Raw genomic sequence first — 18,545 nt, 5'->3', positions numbered from 1 at the left:
AGTTGTCATTGGGGCATTTTGGCCATTGTAGGGCAATAGTTTCTGTCATGGGCACTGTGGCTCTCATGTGGGCTTTATTGTGAGTTTCATGGGGTATTGTGACTGGGATTACGAACATTGTGGATGTCATGAGGGCATTTTGAGGAGATAAGGAATATTGCAGATGGGGGTTTAGTAAATTTCATGGAGTCATTGTGGCTGGCAAGATGACTTTTTTGACTGTCATTGTGCATTATAGTTGTCATAGGGGCACTGAGGCCATTGTGGTTGTCATGGTTTTATTGCGGTTGGCTAAGGGGGCATTGAGGGCAATGTGTCTGGAATAAGGGGAATTGTGAGAGGTATAAAGGATACTGGGGACATTGTAGCTGTAATGGGGGCATTTTGGTTTGGATATGGGATAGTGGTGATTTCATATAAGCATGTTGTCTGCCACGGGGTACTTTGACTGTCATGGTGTTTTTGTGGTTAGTTAGCATTGTGTCTGGCATGGATGAAATTGTGGCTAACATTGGGGGCATTTTAACTGGGATAAGGGACATAGCAGGGGTCATGAGGGCATTGTGTCTGGCAGGTGTCATGGCTAGCATGGGGATTTGTATCTGTCATGTGCTAGTTGGCAAAGGGGGAAGTGAGCGCATTGTTGCTTTTTATTGCAGCATAGTGGCTCGTAAAGGGATATTGCCAGTTTTTAAATACCACTTGGGCATAGGGGCTGGCTTAAAGGGCATTGATTATTGCATGGAAGAGAGTTGATTGTGACTTAAAAGGAGGCAATATGGCTGGCATAAGGCATAGTGGCTCTTATAAGAACCTGGTGGCTGGCATGGGGAATAGTAAATGGCATAAGGTACTTTGTGGGTGTTATGGGGGCATTATGTCTGGCCTGAAGAGCATTGTGGCTTTTTTTGGGGTATTGTGGCTGGTATAGAGGGCACTCTGGTTGTCATGTGGGAATTTTGGTTGGCCTAGCAGGTATTGTGGCTTGCATAGGGTTCATTAAAGGCATTGTGATTGTCATGGGGAAAGGTGGTTGGCACTGAGGACTTTGTGGCAGGTACTGCAGCTTTTTAGGTATTGTTGTTCTCAAACGGGCATTGTGCTGTGATTGGAACATTGTGACTGTCGTGACTTCTTAATTCAGGAGAGCAAAGAAGAAAAAATAACTTTACTCAAAAGGGTTTTTGTTCCAGGAGGCATAAGTTAAGTGAGAAATGGTTACTTATACTTTTGGGTAAAAGTATGTTTTCAGTCTTTTGTGGGGCTAATAAATGTTGATAAAATTACTCTTGAAAGTATTATCATTACGTAAAGTAGGTGTGATAGAAATAATTCACACAGTTTTGATAATAAAATGATTTTGAGTTGGATTTCCCTGGTCAGGTTGTGTTTGGTTGTGGTTTGCAAAAGGTTTTTTTTTTTCGATAGTAATTGTTCTCGTAGGATATTCTTGAGAATGTGATTGGTGAGTGTCACGGACACTGGGTTTGTGGACCCACTAGGCCGCTCCGCTGTAGCGGGGCGGCAGCTGACCAGGTCACAGTCTATGCGAAAGTAAAATGGCAGACTGTAATGCTTGGGTACCTGAAATAGTCTGGGCGGTGGCTGTGGCTTCAGCACGGTTGGAGGCAGGTGCGGCAAGTGGCGCCAGACGTGGCGGGCAGTATCCGATGAGCGGTAGACACTTGACGTGGCAGATGGCACTTGACGTGGCAGATGGCACTTGACGTGGCAGAAGGCACTTGACGTGGCAGAAGGCACTTGACGTGGCAGATGGCACTTGACGTGGCAGAAGGCACTAGAACGCGGGTAGGCACAGGAACAATACGGAATACAGGAACGGTAACATGCCACGGGTAACAGCTGGAACGGGAGACACTAAGGGACCATTTGCGAGACAGACTGGGAAAGACTAACAACGCTCAGGCAAGGATTAGAAGGCCAGGGGCCTTCTTATAGACCAGGAAATCGTGGCAGTTGATGATGATGACGATCCTAATTGCGCGCGCTGGCCCTTTAAGGCCGGGCGCGAGCGTGCGCGCGCACCCTACGGGACCCAGCCGGACGGAGCGGAAGTGAGCGCTACAGTGAGTAAATTAGGGAATGTGGTCAGAGACATTTCTATGCTACTTGTGGCTTCTAGTCAGGATGGGGTGGACGGTGCAGATTCTTGGATAGGAATTCTTCAGGTGGGATCTCTAGTTTGGCTCATCAGAAGGTATCCCAGAAAGGGTTCAATTGCCCTTTAATAAATACTTTTGTTTTATGAGAAACTAGGCACACTAACATCTCTTTACTGATCCAATACATCTATAGCATATACCAGGAACGTATTATCACACCTCTTTTTTTTTTTTTTCTAGGTATCTATTTGAAAGTGAAAAGAAGCAAGATATGGAATCCTCCAGTCAGCGGCAATAGAGGAATCAGAGAACTGGTAATTAATATTATTATTAATTACTGATAATTATCAGACTAGTTTCTAGCTCTGGACTTTCAGAGGTGTGGTAATACCTTCCTAGTATATAAGAATACATGTCTAGTAGTACATATATTGGCTACAGATATTTCAGGGCATTGTAAATGCCTTTGCATTCTGCACATGGATTCACTGCATTTACATTCCAACATACACATTCATCACCATCTCCCCTTTCCCAATTGGAAATTTTTGCTGTCATGTGGGCATTGTGGCAGGTATGGAGGGCCCTGTGGCCGGCATTGAGAGAAATGAGGTAACTGTGGCTGTCATGGGGCATTATGACTGGCAAAAGCAGAAATGAGGGCATTTTGGCTGGCATAGAGGACATTTTGGCTGTCATGGAGATATTGTGGCCGGGATAAGGGACATTGTGGGTAAAATGGGTTCAAAGTGGCTCTTATGGGAGTATTATGGCTTGCATTTAGGCATTGTTGCTTGAATGGGAGCCATTATGGCTGGCGTTGGAGCATTCCAGATGGAATAAGGCATATAGCGGGTGTCATGTGGGCATTGTGGCTAGAACAAGGCCATTCTAGTTTGCATAGGCTAATAATGGCATTGTGACTGGCATGGAGGGCATTGTGGCTGACATGTGCCATCATTGCTGGCATAGGGATTTGTGACTGTCATGTGGACATTGTGGTTGACAAAGAGGAAATGAGTGCATTGTAGCTGGCATGAAGGGCTTTGTTTTTAGGCAAATTAGAGCATTTTGTCTGTCATATGGGCATTGATTATATGTAGCTGTCAGTGTGTCCTTGTGGTTGGCATAAGGGGCATTGGCAGCATTGTTACTGGCTGTTATGGCGGCATTTTGACTGGAATAATAGACATATCGGGTGTTATTGTGGCTGGCATGGGGGCTTTGTGGTTGTCATTTTGTCATTGTTTTTGGCCAAGGGTGAAGTGAGGGTGTTGTGACTGGCATGGATGGTGTTGTGTCTCGCAAAAGGGGATGTGAGGACATTTTGGCTGTCATGGAGGCAATATGGTTGGTATACGGGCATTGGAGGTTTGTGGTTGTCGTTTTGGCAATGTGGCTGGCATAAGGGGTATTGTTTCCGGGATTAAGTACATTGTATCTGGCATTGTGGTTGGAATGTGGAATTATTGCTGGCATGAGGGCTTTGTGGTTGCCTTGAGGATATTGTGGTTGGCTAAAAGGAAATTAAGGGCATTCTGGCTGGCATGGAGGTCATTGTAACTGGCAAAGGAGGAAGTGAGGGCATTTTGGTTATAGTGGGGATTCGTGGCTGGCATAAGGGCATTAAAGGCTTTTGCTGGTCAAAGAGGCATTGTGGCGAGCATAAGGTGCATTGACAGCATTGTTGCTTTAATAAAGTACATTGTGGCTGGCATGGGGGATTTGTGACTGGGAAAATGGATATAGCTGTTGTCATTTTGGCATTGTAGATTGCACAGGGGCATTGTGGGTGGTATGGAGACTTTCCTTTTGGAAAGGTGGCGATGAGGCATTCTGGCTGGCATGTATTTAATTGTGGCTGTAATAAGGACATAGTGGCTGAGATAAGAGATATTGTGGATGTCATGGTGGCATATTGGCTATTATGGTCAGCATTGTGACTGGAAAATATGAGTTTTTGCTGGCATGGAGCACTATAGCTGGTAGAAAGGATATGATGGCCTTCATGGGGCAATGAGACTGATTAGAGGATCATTAAGCTTATTTCAGTTGTCTTTGAGGAATTCTAATTCAGTGTGGCTGTCATGGGGGCATTTTAATAGTTCTGAAGGTATTAGGGCTGGCATGGAGGGCATTGAGGTATTTATGTGGGCATTGTGGCTGGTAAAATGGGCAATGAGAGCATTGTAGTTGTCATTGGGGCATTTTGGCCATTGTAGGGCAATAGTTTCTGTCATGGGCACTGTGGCTCTCATGTGGGCTTTATTGTGAGTTTCATGGGGTATTGTGACTGGGATTACGAACATTGTGGATGTCATGAGGGCATTTTGAGGAGATAAGGAATATTGCAGATGGGGGTTTAGTAAATTTCATGGAGTCATTGTGGCTGGCAAGATGACTTTTTTGACTGTCATAGGGCATTATAGTTGTCATAGGGGCACTGAGGCCATTGTGGTTGTCATGGTTTTATTGCGGTTGGCTAAGGGGGCATTGAGGGCAATGTGTCTGGAATAAGGGGAATTGTGAGAGGTATAAAGGATACTGGGGACATTGTAGCTGTAATGGGGGCATTTTGGTTTGGATATGGGATAGTGGTGATTTCATATAAGCATGTTGTCTGCCACGGGGTACTTTGACTGTCATGGTGTTTTTGTGGTTAGTTAGCATTGTGTCTGGCATGGATGAAATTGTGGCTAACATTGGGGGCATTTTAACTGGGATAAGGGACATAGCAGGGGTCATGGCTAGCATGGGGATTTGTATCTGTCATGTGCTAGTTGGCAAAGGGGGAAGTGAGCGCATTGTTGCTTTTTATTGCAGCATAGTGGCTCGTAAAGGGATATTGCCAGTTTTTAAATACCACTTGGGCATAGGGGCTGGCTTAAAGGGCATTGATTATTGCATGGAAGAGAGTTGATTGTGACTTAAAAGGAGGCAATATGGCTGGCATAAGGCATAGTGGCTCTTATAAGAACCTGGTGGCTGGCATGGGGAATAGTAAATGGCATAAGGTACTTTGTGGGTGTTATGGGGGCATTATGTCTTGCCTGAAGAGCATTGTGGCTTTTTTTGGGGTATTGTGGCTGGTATAGAGGGCACTCTGGTTGTCATGTGGGAATTTTGGTTGGCCTAGCAGGTATTGTGGCTTGCATAGGGTTCATTAAAGGCATTGTGATTGTCATGGGGAAAGGTGGTTGGCACTGAGGACTTTGTGGCAGGTACTGCAGCTTTTTAGGTATTGTTGTTCTCAAACGGGCATTGTGCTGTGATTGGAACATTGTGACTGTCGTGACTTCTTAATTCAGGAGAGCAAAGAAGAAAAAATAACTTTACTCAAAAGGGTTTTTGTTCCAGGAGGCATAAGTTAAGTGAGAAATGGTTACTTATACTTTTGGGTAAAAGTATGTTTTCAGTCTTTTGTGGGGCTAATAAATGTTGATAAAATTACTCTTGAAAGTATTATCATTACGTAAAGTAGGTGTGATAGAAATAATTCACACAGTTTTGATAATAAAATGATTTTGAGTTGGATTTCCCTGGTCAGGTTGTGTTTGGTTGTGGTTTGCAAAAGGTTTTTTTTTTTCGATAGTAATTGTTCTTGTAGGATATTCTTGAGAATGTGATTGGTGAGTGTCACGGACACTGGGTTTGTGGACCCACTAGGCCGCTCCGCTGTAGCGGGGCGGCAGCTGACCAGGTCACAGTCTATGCGAAAGTAAAATGGCAGACTGTAATGCTTGGGTACCTGAAATAGTCTGGGCGGTGGCTGTGGCTTCAGCACGGTTGGAGGCAGGTGCGGCAAGTGGCGCCAGACGTGGCGGGCAGTATCCGATGAGCGGTAGACACTTGACGTGGCAGATGGCACTTGACGTGGCAGATGGCATTTGACGTGGCAGATGGCACTTGACGTAGCAGATGGCACTTGACGTAGCAGATGGCACTTGACGTGGCAGATGGCACTTGACGTGGCAGAAGGCACTTGACGTGGCAGAAGGCACTAGAACGCGGGTAGGCACAGGAACAATACGGAATACAGGAACGGTAACATGCCACGGGTAACAGCTGGAACGGGAGACACTAAGGGACCATTTGCGAGACAGACTGGGAAAGACTAACAACGCTCAGGCAAGGATTAGAAGGCCAGGGGCCTTCTTATAGACCAGGAAATCGTGGCAGTTGATGATGATGACGATCCTAATGACGCGCGCTGGCCCTTTAAGGCCGGGCGCGAGCGTGCGCGCGCACCCTACGGGACCCAGCCGGACGGAGCGGAAGTGAGCGCTACAGTGAGTAAATTAGGGAATGTGGTCAGAGACATTTCTATGTTACTTGTGGCTTCTAGTCAGGATGGGGTGGACGGTGCAGATTCTTGGATAGGAATTCTTCAGGTGGGATCTCTAGTTTGGCTCATCAGAAGGTATCCCAGAAAGGGTTCAATTGCCCTTTAAAAATTACTTTTGTTTTATGAGAAACTAGGCACACTAACATCTCTTTACTGATCCAATACATCTATAGCATATACCAGGAACGTATTATCACACCTCTTTTTTTTTTTCTAGGTGTCTATTTGAAAGTGAAAAAAAGCAAGATATTGAATCCTCCAGTCAGCGGCAATAGAGGAATCAGAGAACTGGTAATTAATATTATTATTAATTACTGATAATTATCAGGCTAGTTTCTAGCTCTGGACTTTCAGAGGTGTGGTAATACCTTCCTAGTATATAAGAATACATGTCTAGTAGTACATATATTGGCTACAGATATTTCAGGGCATTGTAAATGCCTTTGCATTCTGCACATGGATTCACTGCATTTACATTCCAACATACACATTCATCACCATCTCCCCTTTCCCAATTGGAAATTTTTGCTGTCATGTGGGCATTGTGGCAGGTATGGAGTGCCCTGTGGCCGGCATTGAGAGAAATGAGGTAACTGTGGCTGTCATGGGGCATTATGACTGGCAAAAGCAGAAATGAGGGCATTTTGGCTGGCATAGAGGACATTTTGGCTGTCATGGAGATATTGTGGCCGGGATAAGGGACATTGTGGGTAAAATGGGTTCAAAGTGGCTCTTATGGGAGTATTATGGCTTGCATTTAGGCATTGTTGCTTGAATGGGAGCCATTATGGCTGGCGTTGGAGCATTCCAGATGGAATAAGGCATATAGCGGGTGTCATGTGGGCATTGTGGCTTAAATTAGCGGCATTATGGTTAGAACAAGGCCATTCTAGTTTGCATGGGCTAATAATGGCATTGTGACTGGCATGGAGGGCATTGTGGCTGACATGTGCCATCATTGCTGGCATAGGGATTTGTGACTGTCATGTGGACATTGTGGTTGACAAAGAGGAAATTAGTACATTGTAGCTGGCATGAAGGGCTTTGTTTTTAGGCAAATTAGAGCATTTTGTCTGTCATATGGGCATTGCTTATATGTAGCTGTCAGTGTGTCCTTGTGGTTGGCATAAGGGGCATTGGCAGCATTGTTACTGGCTGTTATGGCGGCATTTTGACTGGAATAATAGACATATCGGGTGTTATTGTGGCTGGCATGGGGGCTTTGTGGTTGTCATGTTGTCATTGTTTTTGGACAAGGGTGAAGTGAGGGTGTTGTGACTGGCATGGATGGTGTTGTGTCTCGCAAAAGGGGATGTGAGGACATTTTGGCTGTCATGGAGGCAATATGGTTGGTATACGGGCATTGGAGGTTTGTGGTTGTCGTTTTGGCAATGTGGCTGGCATAAGGGGTATTGTTTCCGGGATTAAGTACATTGTATCTGGCATTGTGGTTGGAATGTGGAATTATTGCTGGCATGAGGGCTTTGTGGTTGGCTTGAGGATATTGTGGTTGGCTAAAAGGAAATTAAGGGCATTCTGGCTGGCATGGAGGTCATTGTAACTGGCAAAGGAGGAAGTGAGGGCATTTTGGTTATAGTGGGGATTCGTGGCTGGCATAAGGGCATTAAAGGCTTTTGCTGGTCAAAGAGGCATTGTGGCGAGCATAAGGTGCATTGACAGCATTGTTGCTTTAATAAAGTACATTGTGGCTGGCATGGGGGATTTGTGACTGGGAAAATGGATATAGCTGTTGTCATTTTGGCATTGTAGATTGCACAGGGGCATTGTGGGTGGTATGGAGACTTTCCTTTTGGAAAGGTGGCGATGAGGGCATTCTGGCTGGCATGAATTTAATTGTGGCTGTAATAAGGACATAGTGGCTGAGATAAGAGATATTGTGGATGTTATGGTGGAATATTGGCTCTTATGGTCAGCATTGTGACTGGAAAATATGATTTTTTGCTGGCATGGAGCACTATAGCTGGTAGAAAGGATATGATGGCCTTCATGGGGCAATGAGACCGATTAGAGGATCATTAAGCTTATTGCAGTTGTCTTTGAGTAATTCTAATTCAGTGTGGCTGTCATGGGGGCATTTTAATAGTTATGAAGGTATTAGGGCTGGCATGGGGGGCATTGAGGTATTTATGTGGGCATTGTGGCTGGTAAAATGGGCAATGAGAGCATTGTAGTTGTCATTGGGGCATTTTGGCCATTGTAGGGCAATAGTTTCTGTCATGGGCACTGTGGCTCTCATGTGGGCTTTATTGTGAGTTTCATGGGGTATTGTGACTGGGATTACGAACATTGTGGATGTCATGAGGGCATTTTGAGGAGATAAGGAATATTGCAGATGGGGGTTTAGTAAATTTCATGGAGTCATTGTGGCTGGCAAGATGACTTTTTTGACTGTCATAGGGCATTATAGTTGTCATAGGGGCACTGAGGCCATTGTGGTTGTCATGGTTTTATTGCGGTTGGCTAAGGGGGCATTGAGGGCAATGTGTCTGGAATAAGGGGAATTGTGAGAGGTATAAAGGATACTGGGGACATTGTAGCTGTAATGGGGGCATTTTGGTTTGGATATGGGATAGTGGTGATTTCATATAAGCATGTTGTCTGCCACGGGGTACTTTGACTGTCATGGTGTTTTTGTGGTTAGTTAGCATTGTGTCTGGCATGGATGAAATTGTGGCTAACATTGGGGGCATTTTAACTGGGATAAGGGACATAGCAGGGGTCATGAGGGCATTGTGTCTGGCAGGTGTCATGGCTAGCATGGGGATTTGTATCTGTCATGTGCTAGTTGGCAAAGGGGGAAGTGAGCGCATTGTTGCTTTTTATTGCAGCATAGTGGCTCGTAAAGGGATATTGCCAGTTTTTAAATACCACTTGGGCATAGGGGCTGGCTTAAAGGGCATTGATTATTGCATGGAAGAGAGTTGATTGTGACTTAAAAGGAGGCAATATGGCTGGCATAAGGCATAGTGGCTCTTATAAGAACCTGGTGGCTGGCATGGGGCATAGTAAATGGCATAAGGTACTTTGTGGGTGTTATGGGGGCATTATGGCTGGCCTGAAGAGCATTGTGGCTTTTTTTGGGGTATTGTGGCTGGTATAGAGGGCACTCTGGTTGTCATGTGGGAATTTTGGTTGGCCTAGCAGGTATTGTGGCTTGCATAGGGTTCATTAAAGGCATTGTGATTGTCATGGGGAAAGGTGGTTGGCACTGAGGACTTTGTGGCAGGTACTGCAGCTTTTTAGGTATTGTTGTTCTCAAACGGGCATTGTGCTGTGATTGGAACATTGTGACTGTCGTGACTTCTTAATTCAGGAGAGCAAAGAAGAAAAAATAACTTTACTCAAAAGGGTTTTTGTTCCAGGAGGCATAAGTTAAGTGAGAAATGGTTACTTATACTTTTGGGTAAAAGTATGTTTTCAGTCTTTTGTGGGGCTAATAAATGTTGATAAAATTACTTTTGAAAGTATTATCATTACGTAAAGTAGGTGTGATAGAAATAATTCACACAGTTTTGATAATAAAATGATTTTGAGTTGGATTTCCCTGGTCAGGTTGTGTTTGGTTGTGGTTTGCAAAAGTTTGTTTTTTTTCGATAGTAATTGTTCTTGTAGGATATTCTTGAGAATGTGATTGGTGAGTGTCATGGACACTGGGTTTGTGGACCCACTAGGCCGCTCCGCTGTAGCGGGGCGGCAGCTGACCAGGTCACAGTCTATGCGAAAGTAAAATGGCAGACTGTAATGCTTGGGTACCTGAAATAGTCCGGGCGGTGGCTGTGGCTTCAGCACGGTTGGAGGCAGGTGCGGCAAGTGGCGCCAGACGTGGCGGGCAGTATCCGATGAGCGGTAGACACTTGACGTGGCAGATGGCACGTGATGTGGCAGATGGCACTTGACGTGGCAGATGGCACTTGACGTGGCAGATGGCACTTGACGTGGCATATGGCACTTGACGTGGCAGATGGCACTTGACATGGCAGATGGCACTTGACATGGCAGATGGCACTTGACGTGGCAGAAGGCACTTGACGTGGCAGATGGCACTTGACGTGGCAGAAGGCACTAGAACGCGGGTAGGCACAGGAACAATACGGAATACAGGAACGGTAACATGGCACGGGTAACAGCTGGAACGGGAGACACTAAGGGACCATTTGCGAGACAGACTGGGAAAGACTAACAACGCTCAGGCAAGGATTAGAAGGCCAGGGGCCTTCTTATAGACCAGGAAATCGTGTGAGTTGATGATGATGACGATCCTAATTGCGCGCGCTGGCCCTTTAAGGCCGGGCGCGAGCGTGCGCGCGCACCCTACGGGACCCAGCCGGACGGAGCGGAAGTGAGCGCTACAGTGAGTAAATTAGGGAATGTGGTCAGAGACATTTCTATGTTACTTGTGGCTTCTAGTCAGGATGGGGTGGACGGTGCAGATTCTTGGATAGGAATTCTTCAGGTGGGATCTCTAGTTTGGCTCATCAGAAGGTATCCCAGAAAGGGTTCAATTGCCCTTTAAAAATTACTTTTGTTTTATGAGAAACTAGGCACACTAACATCTCTTTACTGATCCAATACATCTATAGCATATACCAGGAACGTATTATCACACCTCTTTTTTTTTTTCTAGGTGTCTATTTGAAAGTGAAAAGAAGCAAGATATGGAATCCTCCAGTCAGCGGCAATAGAGGAATCAGAGAACTGGTAATTAATATTATTATTAATTACTGATAATTATCAGGCTAGTTTCTAGCTCTGGACTTTGAGGTGTGGTAATACCTTCCTAGTATATAAGAATACATGTCTAGTAGTACATATATTGGCTACAGATATTTCAGGGCATTGTAAATGCCTTTGCATTCTGCACATGGATTCACTGCATTTACATTCCAACATACACATTCATCACCATCTCCCCTTTCCCAATTTGAAATTTTTGCTGTCATGTGGGCATTGTGGCAGGTATGGAGTGCCCTGTGGCCGGCATTGAGAGAAATGAGGTAACTGTGGCTGTCATGGGGCATTATGACTGGCAAAAGCAGAAATGAGGGCATTTTGGCTGGCATAGAGGACATTTTGGCTGTCATGGAGATATTGTGGCCGGGATAAGGGACATTGTGGGTAAAATGGGTTCAAAGTGGCTCTTATGGGAGTATTATGGCTTGCATTTAGGCATTGTTGCTTGAATGGGAGCCATTATGGCTGGCGTTGGAGCATTCCAGATGGAATAAGGCATATAGCGGGTGTCATGTGGGCATTGTGGCTTAAATTAGCGGCATTATGGTTAGAACAAGGCCATTCTAGTTTGCATAGGCTAATAATGGCATTGTGACTGGCATGGAGGGCATTGTGGCTGACATGTGCCATCATTGCTGGCATAGGGATTTGTGACTGTCATGTGGACATTGTGGTTGACAAAGAGGAAATTAGTACATTGTAGCTGGCATGAAGGGCTTTGTTTTTAGGCAAATGAGAGCATTTTGTCTGTCATATGGGCATTGATTATATGTAGCTGTCAGTGTGTCCTTGTGGTTGGCATAAGGGGCATTGGCAGCATTGTTACTGGCTGTTATGGAGGCATTTTGACTGGAATAATAGACATATCGGGTGTTTTTGTGGCTGGCATGGGGGCTTTGTGGTTGTCATGTTGTCATTGTTTTTGGACAAGGGTGAAGTGAGGGTGTTGTGACTGGCATGGATGGTGTTGTGTCTCGCAAAAGGGGATGTGAGGACATTTTGGCTGTCATGGAGGCAATATGGTTGGTATACGGGCATTGGAGGTTTGTGGTTGTCGTTTTGGCAATGTGGCTGGCATAAGGGGTATTGTTTCCGGGATTAAGTACATTGTATCTGGCATTGTGGTTGGAATGTGGAATTATTGCTGGCATGAGGGCTTTGTGGTTGCCTTGAGGATATTGTGGTTGGCTAAAAGGAAATTAAGGGCATTCTGGCTGGCATGGAGGTCATTGTAACTGGCAAAGGAGGAAGTGAGGGCATTTTGGTTATAGTGGGGATTCGTGGCTGGCATAAGGGCATTAAAGGCTTTTGCTGGTCAAAGAGGCATTGTGGCGAGCATAAGGTGCATTGACAGCATTGTTGCTTTAATAAAGTACATTGTGGCTGGCATGGGGGATTTGTGACTGGGAAAATGGATATAGCTGTTGTCATTTTGGCATTGTAGATTGCACAGGGGCATTGTGGGTGGTATGGAGACTTTCCTTTTGGAAAGGTGGCGATGAGGCATTCTGGCTGGCATGTATTTAATTGTGGCTGTAATAAGGACATAGTGGCTGAGATAAGAGATATTGTGGATGTCATGGTGGCATATTGGCTATTATGGTCAGCATTGTGACTGGAAAATATGAGTTTTTGCTGGCATGGAGCACTATAGCTGGTAGAAAGGATATGATGGCCTTCTTGGGGCAATGAGACTGATTAGAGGATCATTAAGCTTATTTCAGTTGTCTTTGAGGAATTCTAATTCAGTGTGGCTGTCATGGGGGCATTTTAATAGTTATGAAGGTATTAGGGCTGGCATGGAGGGCATTGAGGTATTTATGTGGGCATTGTGGCTGGTAAAATGGGCAATGAGAGCATTGTAGTTGTCATTGGGGCATTTTGGCCATTGTAGGGCAATAGTTTCTGTCATGGGCACTGTGGCTCTCATGTGGGCTTTATTGTGAGTTTCATGGGGTATTGTGACTGGGATTACGAACATTGTGGATGTCATGAGGGCATTTTGAGGAGATAAGGAATATTGCAGATGGGGGGTTTAGTAAATTTCATGGAGTCATTGTGGCTGGCAAGATGACTTTTTTGACTGTCATAGGGCATTATAGTTGTCATAGGGGCACTGAGGCCATTGTGGTTGTCATGGTTTTATTGCGGTTGGCTAAGGGGGCATTGAGGGCAATGTGTCTGGAATAAGGGGAATTGTGAGAGGTATAAAGGATACTGGGGACATTGTAGCTGTAATGGGGGCATTTTGGTTTGGATATGGGATAGTGGTGATTTCATATAAGCATGTTGTCTGCCACGGGGTACTTTGACTGTCATGGTGTTTTTGTGGTTAGTTAGCATTGTGTCTGGCATGGATGAAATTGTGGCTAACATTGGGGGCATTTTAACTGGGATAAGGGACATAGCAGGGGTCATGGCTAGCATGGGGATTTGTATCTGTCATGTGCTAGTTGGCAAAGGGGGAAGTGAGCGCATTGTTGCTTTTTATTGCAGCATAGTGGCTCGTAAAGGGATATTGCCAGTTTTTAAATACCACTTGGGCATAGGGGCTGGCTTAAAGGGCATTGATTATTGCATGGAAGAGAGTTGATTGTGACTTAAAAGGAGGCAATATGGCTGGCATAAGGCATAGTGGCTCTTATAAGAACCTGGTGGCTGGCATGGGGAATAGTAAATGGCATAAGGTACTTTGTGGGTGTTATGGGGGCATTATGTCTTGCCTGAAGAGCATTGTGGCTTTTTTTGGGGTATTGTGGCTGGTATAGAGGGCACTCTGGTTGTCATGTGGGAATTTTGGTTGGCCTAGCAGGTATTGTGGCTTGCATAGGGTTCATTAAAGGCATTGTGATTGTCATGGGGAAAGGTGGTTGGCACTGAGGACTTTGTGGCAGGTACTGCAGCTTTTTAGGTATTGTTGTTCTCAAACGGGCATTGTGCTGTGATTGGAACATTGTGACTGTCGTGACTTCTTAATTCAGGAGAGCAAAGAAGAAAAAATAACTTTACTCAAAAGGGTTTTTGTTCCAGGAGGCATAAGTTAAGTGAGAAATGGTTACTTATACTTTTGGGTAAAAGTATGTTTTCAGTCTTTTGTGGGGCTAATAAATGTTGATAAAATTACTCTTGAAAGTATTATCATTACGTAAAGTAGGTGTGATAGAAATAATTCACACAGTTTTGATAATAAAATGATTTTGAGTTGGATTTCCCTGGTCAGGTTGTGTTTGGTTGTGGTTTGCAAAAGGTTTTTTTTTTTCGATAGTAATTGTTCTTGTAGGATATTCTTGAGAATGTGATTGGTGAGTGTCACGGACACTGGGTTTGTGGACCCACTAGGCCGCTCCGCTGTAGCGGGGCGGCAGCTGACCAGGTCACAGTCTATGCGAAAGTAAAATGGCAGACTGTAATGCTTGGGTACCTGAAATAGTCTGGGCGGTGGCTGTGGCTTCAGCACGGTTGGAGGCAGGTGCGGCAAGTGGCGCCAGACGTGGCGGGCAGTATCCGATGAGCGGTAGACACTTGACGTGGCAGATGGCATTTGACGTGGCAGATGGCACTTGACGTAGCAGATGGCACTTGACGTAGCAGATGGCACTTGACGTGGCAGATGGCACTTGACGTGGCAGAAGGCACTTGACGTGGCAGATGGCACTTGACGTGGCAGAAGGCACTAGAACGCGGGTAGGCACAGGAACAATACGGAATACAGGAACGGTAACATGCCACGGGTAACAGCTGGAACGGGAGACACTAAGGGACCATTTGCGAGACAGACTGGGAAAGACTAACAACGCTCAGGCAAGGATTAGAAGGCCAGGGGCCTTCTTATAGACCAGGAAATCGTGGCAGTTGATGATGATGACGATCCTAATTACGCGCGCTGGCCCTTTAAGGCCGGGCGCGAGCGTGCGCGCGCACCCTACGGGACCCAGCCGGACGGAGCGGAAGTGAGCGCTACAGTGAGTAAATTAGGGAATGTGGTCAGAGACATTTCTATGTTACTTGTGGCTTCTAGTCAGGATGGGGTGGACGGTGCAGATTCTTGGATAGGAATTCTTCAGGTGGGATCTCTAGTTTGGCTCATCAGAAGGTATCCCAGAAAGGGTTCAATTGCCCTTTAAAAATTACTTTTGTTTTATGAGAAACTAGGCACACTAACATCTCTTTACTGATCCAATACATCTATAGCATATACCAGGAACGTATTATCACACCTCTTTTTTTTTTTTCTAGGTGTCTATTTGAAAGTGAAAAAAAGCAAGATATTGAATCCTCCAGTCAGCGGCAATAGAGGAATCAGAGAACTGGTAATTAATATTATTATTAATTACTGATAATTATCAGGCTAGTTTCTAGCTCTGGACTTTCAGAGGTGTGGTAATACCTTCCTAGTATATAAGAATACATGTCTAGTAGTACATATATTGGCTACAGATATTTCAGGGCATTGTAAATGCCTTTGCATTCTGCACATGGATTCACTGCATTTACATTCCAACATACACATTCATCACCATCTCCCCTTTCCCAATTGGAAATTTTTGCTGTCATGTGGGCATTGTGGCAGGTATGGAGTGCCCTGTGGCCGGCATTGAGAGAAATGAGGTAACTGTGGCTGTCATGGGGCATTATGACTGGCAAAAGCAGAAATGAGGGCATTTTGGCTGGCATAGAGGACATTTTGGCTGTCATGGAGATATTGTGGCCGGGATAAGGGACATTGTGGGTAAAATGGGTTCAAAGTGGCTCTTATGGGAGTATTATGGCTTGCATTTAGGCATTGTTGCTTGAATGGGAGCCATTATGGCTGGCGTTGGAGCATTCCAGATGGAATAAGGCATATAGCGGGTGTCATGTGGGCATTGTGGCTTAAATTAGCGGCATTATGGTTAGAACAAGGCCATTCTAGTTTGCATAGGCTAATAATGGCATTGTGACTGGCATGGAGAGCATTGTGGCTGACATGTGCCATCATTGCTGGCATAGGGATTTGTGACTGTCATGTGGACATTGTGGTTGACAAAGAGGAAATTAGTACATTGTAGCTGGCATGAAGGGCTTTGTTTTTAGGCAAATGAGAGCATTTTGTCTGTCATATGGGCATTGCTTATATGTAGCTGTCAGTGTGTCCTTGTGGTTGGCATAAGGGGCATTGGCAGCATTGTTACTGGCTGTTATGGCGGCATTTTGACTGGAATAATAGACATATCGGGTGTTATTGTGGCTGGCATGGGGGCTTTGTGGTTGTCATGTTGTCATTGTTTTTGGACAAGGGTGAAGTGAGGGTGTTGTGACTGGCATGGATGGTGTTGTGTCTCGCAAAAGGGGATGTGAGGACATTTTGGCTGTCATGGAGGCAATATGGTTGGTATACGGGCATTGGAGGTTTGTGGTTGTCGTTTTGGCAATGTGGCTGGCATAAGGGGTATTGTTTCCGGGATTAAGTACATTGTATCTGGCATTGTGGTTGGAATGTGGAATTATTGCTGGCATGAGGGCTTTGTGGTTGCCTTGAGGATATTGTGGTTGGCTAAAAGGAAATTAAGGGCATTCTGGCTGGCATGGAGGTCATTGTAACTGGCAAAGGAGGAAGTGAGGGCATTTTGGTTATAGTGGGGATTCGTGGCTGGCATAAGGGCATTAAAGGCTTTTGCTGGTCAAAGAGGCATTGTGGCGAGCATAAGGTGCATTGTTGCTTTAATAAAGTACATTGTGGCTGGCATGGGGGATTTGTGACTGGGAAAATGGATATAGCTGTTGTCATTTTGGCATTGTAGATTGCACAGGGGCATTGTGGGTGGTATGGAGACTTTCCTTTTGGAAAGGTGGCGATGAGTCATTCTGGCTGGCATGTATTTAATTGTGGCTGTAATAAGGACATAGTGGCTGAGATAAGAGATATTGTGGATGTCATGGTGGCATATTGGCTATTATGGTCAGCATTGTGACTGGAAAATATGAGTTTTTGCTGGCATGGAGCACTATATCTGGTAGAAAGGATATGATGGCCTTCATGGGGCAATGAGACTGATTAGAGGATCATTAAGCTTATTGCAGTTGTCTTTGAGGAATTCTAATTCAGTGTGGCTGTCATGGGGGCATTTTAATAGTTATGAAGGTATTAGGGCTGGCATGGAGGGCATTGAGGTATTTATGTGGGCATTGTGGCTGGTAAAATGGGCAATGAGAGCATTGTAGTTGTCATTGGGGCATTTTGGCCATTGTAGGGCAATAGTTTCTGTCATGGGCACTGTGGCTCTCATGTGGGCTTTATTGTGAGTTTCATGGGGTATTGTGACTGGGATTACGAACATTGTGGATGTCATGAGGGCATTTTGAGGAGATAAGGAATATTGCAGATGGGGCTTTAGTAAATTTCATGGAGTCATTGTGGCTGGCAAGATGACTTTTTTGACTGTCATAGGGCATTATAGTTGTCATAGGGGCACTGAGGCCATTGTGGTTGTCATGGTTTTATTGCGGTTGGCTAAGGGGGCATTGAGGGCAATGTGTCTGGAATAAGGGGAATTGTGAGAGGTATAAAGGATACTGGGGACATTGTAGCTGTAATGGGGGCATTTTGGTTTGGATATGGGATAGTGGTGATTTCATATAAGCATGTTGTCTGCCACGGGGTACTTTGACTGTCATGGTGTTTTTGTGGTTAGTTAGCATTGTGTCTGGCATGGATGAAATTGTGGCTAACATTGGGGGCATTTTAACTGGGATAAGGGACATAGCAGGGGTCATGGCTAGCATGGGGATTTGTATCTGTCATGTGCTAGTTGGCAAAGGGGGAAGTGAGCGCATTGTTGCTTTTTATTGCAGCATAGTGGCTCGTAAAGGGATATTGCCAGTTTTTAAATACCACTTGGGCATAGGGGCTGGCTTAAAGGGCATTGATTATTGCATGGAAGAGAGTTGATTGTGACTTAAAAGGAGGCAATATGGCTGGCATAAGGCATAGTGGCTCTTATAAGAACCTGGTGGCTGGCATGGGGAATAGTAAATGGCATAAGGTACTTTGTGGGTGTTATGGGGGCATTATGTCTTGCCTGAAGAGCATTGTGGCTTTTTTTGGGGTATTGTGGCTGGTATAGAGGGCACTCTGGTTGTCATGTGGGAATTTTGGTTGGCCTAGCAGGTATTGTGGCTTGCATAGGGTTCATTAAAGGCATTGTGATTGTCATGGGGAAAGGTGGTTGGCACTGAGGACTTTGTGGCAGGTACTGCAGCTTTTTAGGTATTGTTGTTCTCAAACGGGCATTGTGCTGTGATTGGAACATTGTGACTGTCGTGACTTCTTAATTCAGGAGAGCAAA

The 18,545-nt window shown here is 45.1% G+C and overlaps 1 long non-coding RNA gene across 2 annotated transcripts; it reads left to right on the top strand.

Annotated features, from left to right (window-relative positions):
• Positions 1–2,371: 2,371 nt before the first annotated feature.
• Positions 2,372–16,166, top strand: LOC142699195 (uncharacterized). Of its 2 annotated transcripts, none has more exons than XR_012866080.1 (3): positions 2,372–2,437; positions 11,114–11,187; positions 15,457–16,166. It is a non-coding gene; the product is annotated as an uncharacterized LOC142699195 (long non-coding RNA). The 2 variants fall into 2 exon arrangements; XR_012866081.1 differs by lacking the exon at positions 2,372–2,437 and adding an exon at positions 6,646–6,759.
• The last annotated feature ends 2,379 nt before the right edge of the window (positions 16,167–18,545 follow it).

Source organism: Rhinoderma darwinii, unplaced genomic scaffold (assembly GCF_050947455.1).
Source record: "Rhinoderma darwinii isolate aRhiDar2 unplaced genomic scaffold, aRhiDar2.hap1 Scaffold_141, whole genome shotgun sequence".
In the NCBI taxonomy this organism is placed as follows: Eukaryota; Metazoa; Chordata; class Amphibia; order Anura; family Rhinodermatidae; genus Rhinoderma; species Rhinoderma darwinii.
Note: the sequence above shows the minus strand (reverse complement) of the source record. Positions and strands in the feature narration are given on the sequence as shown.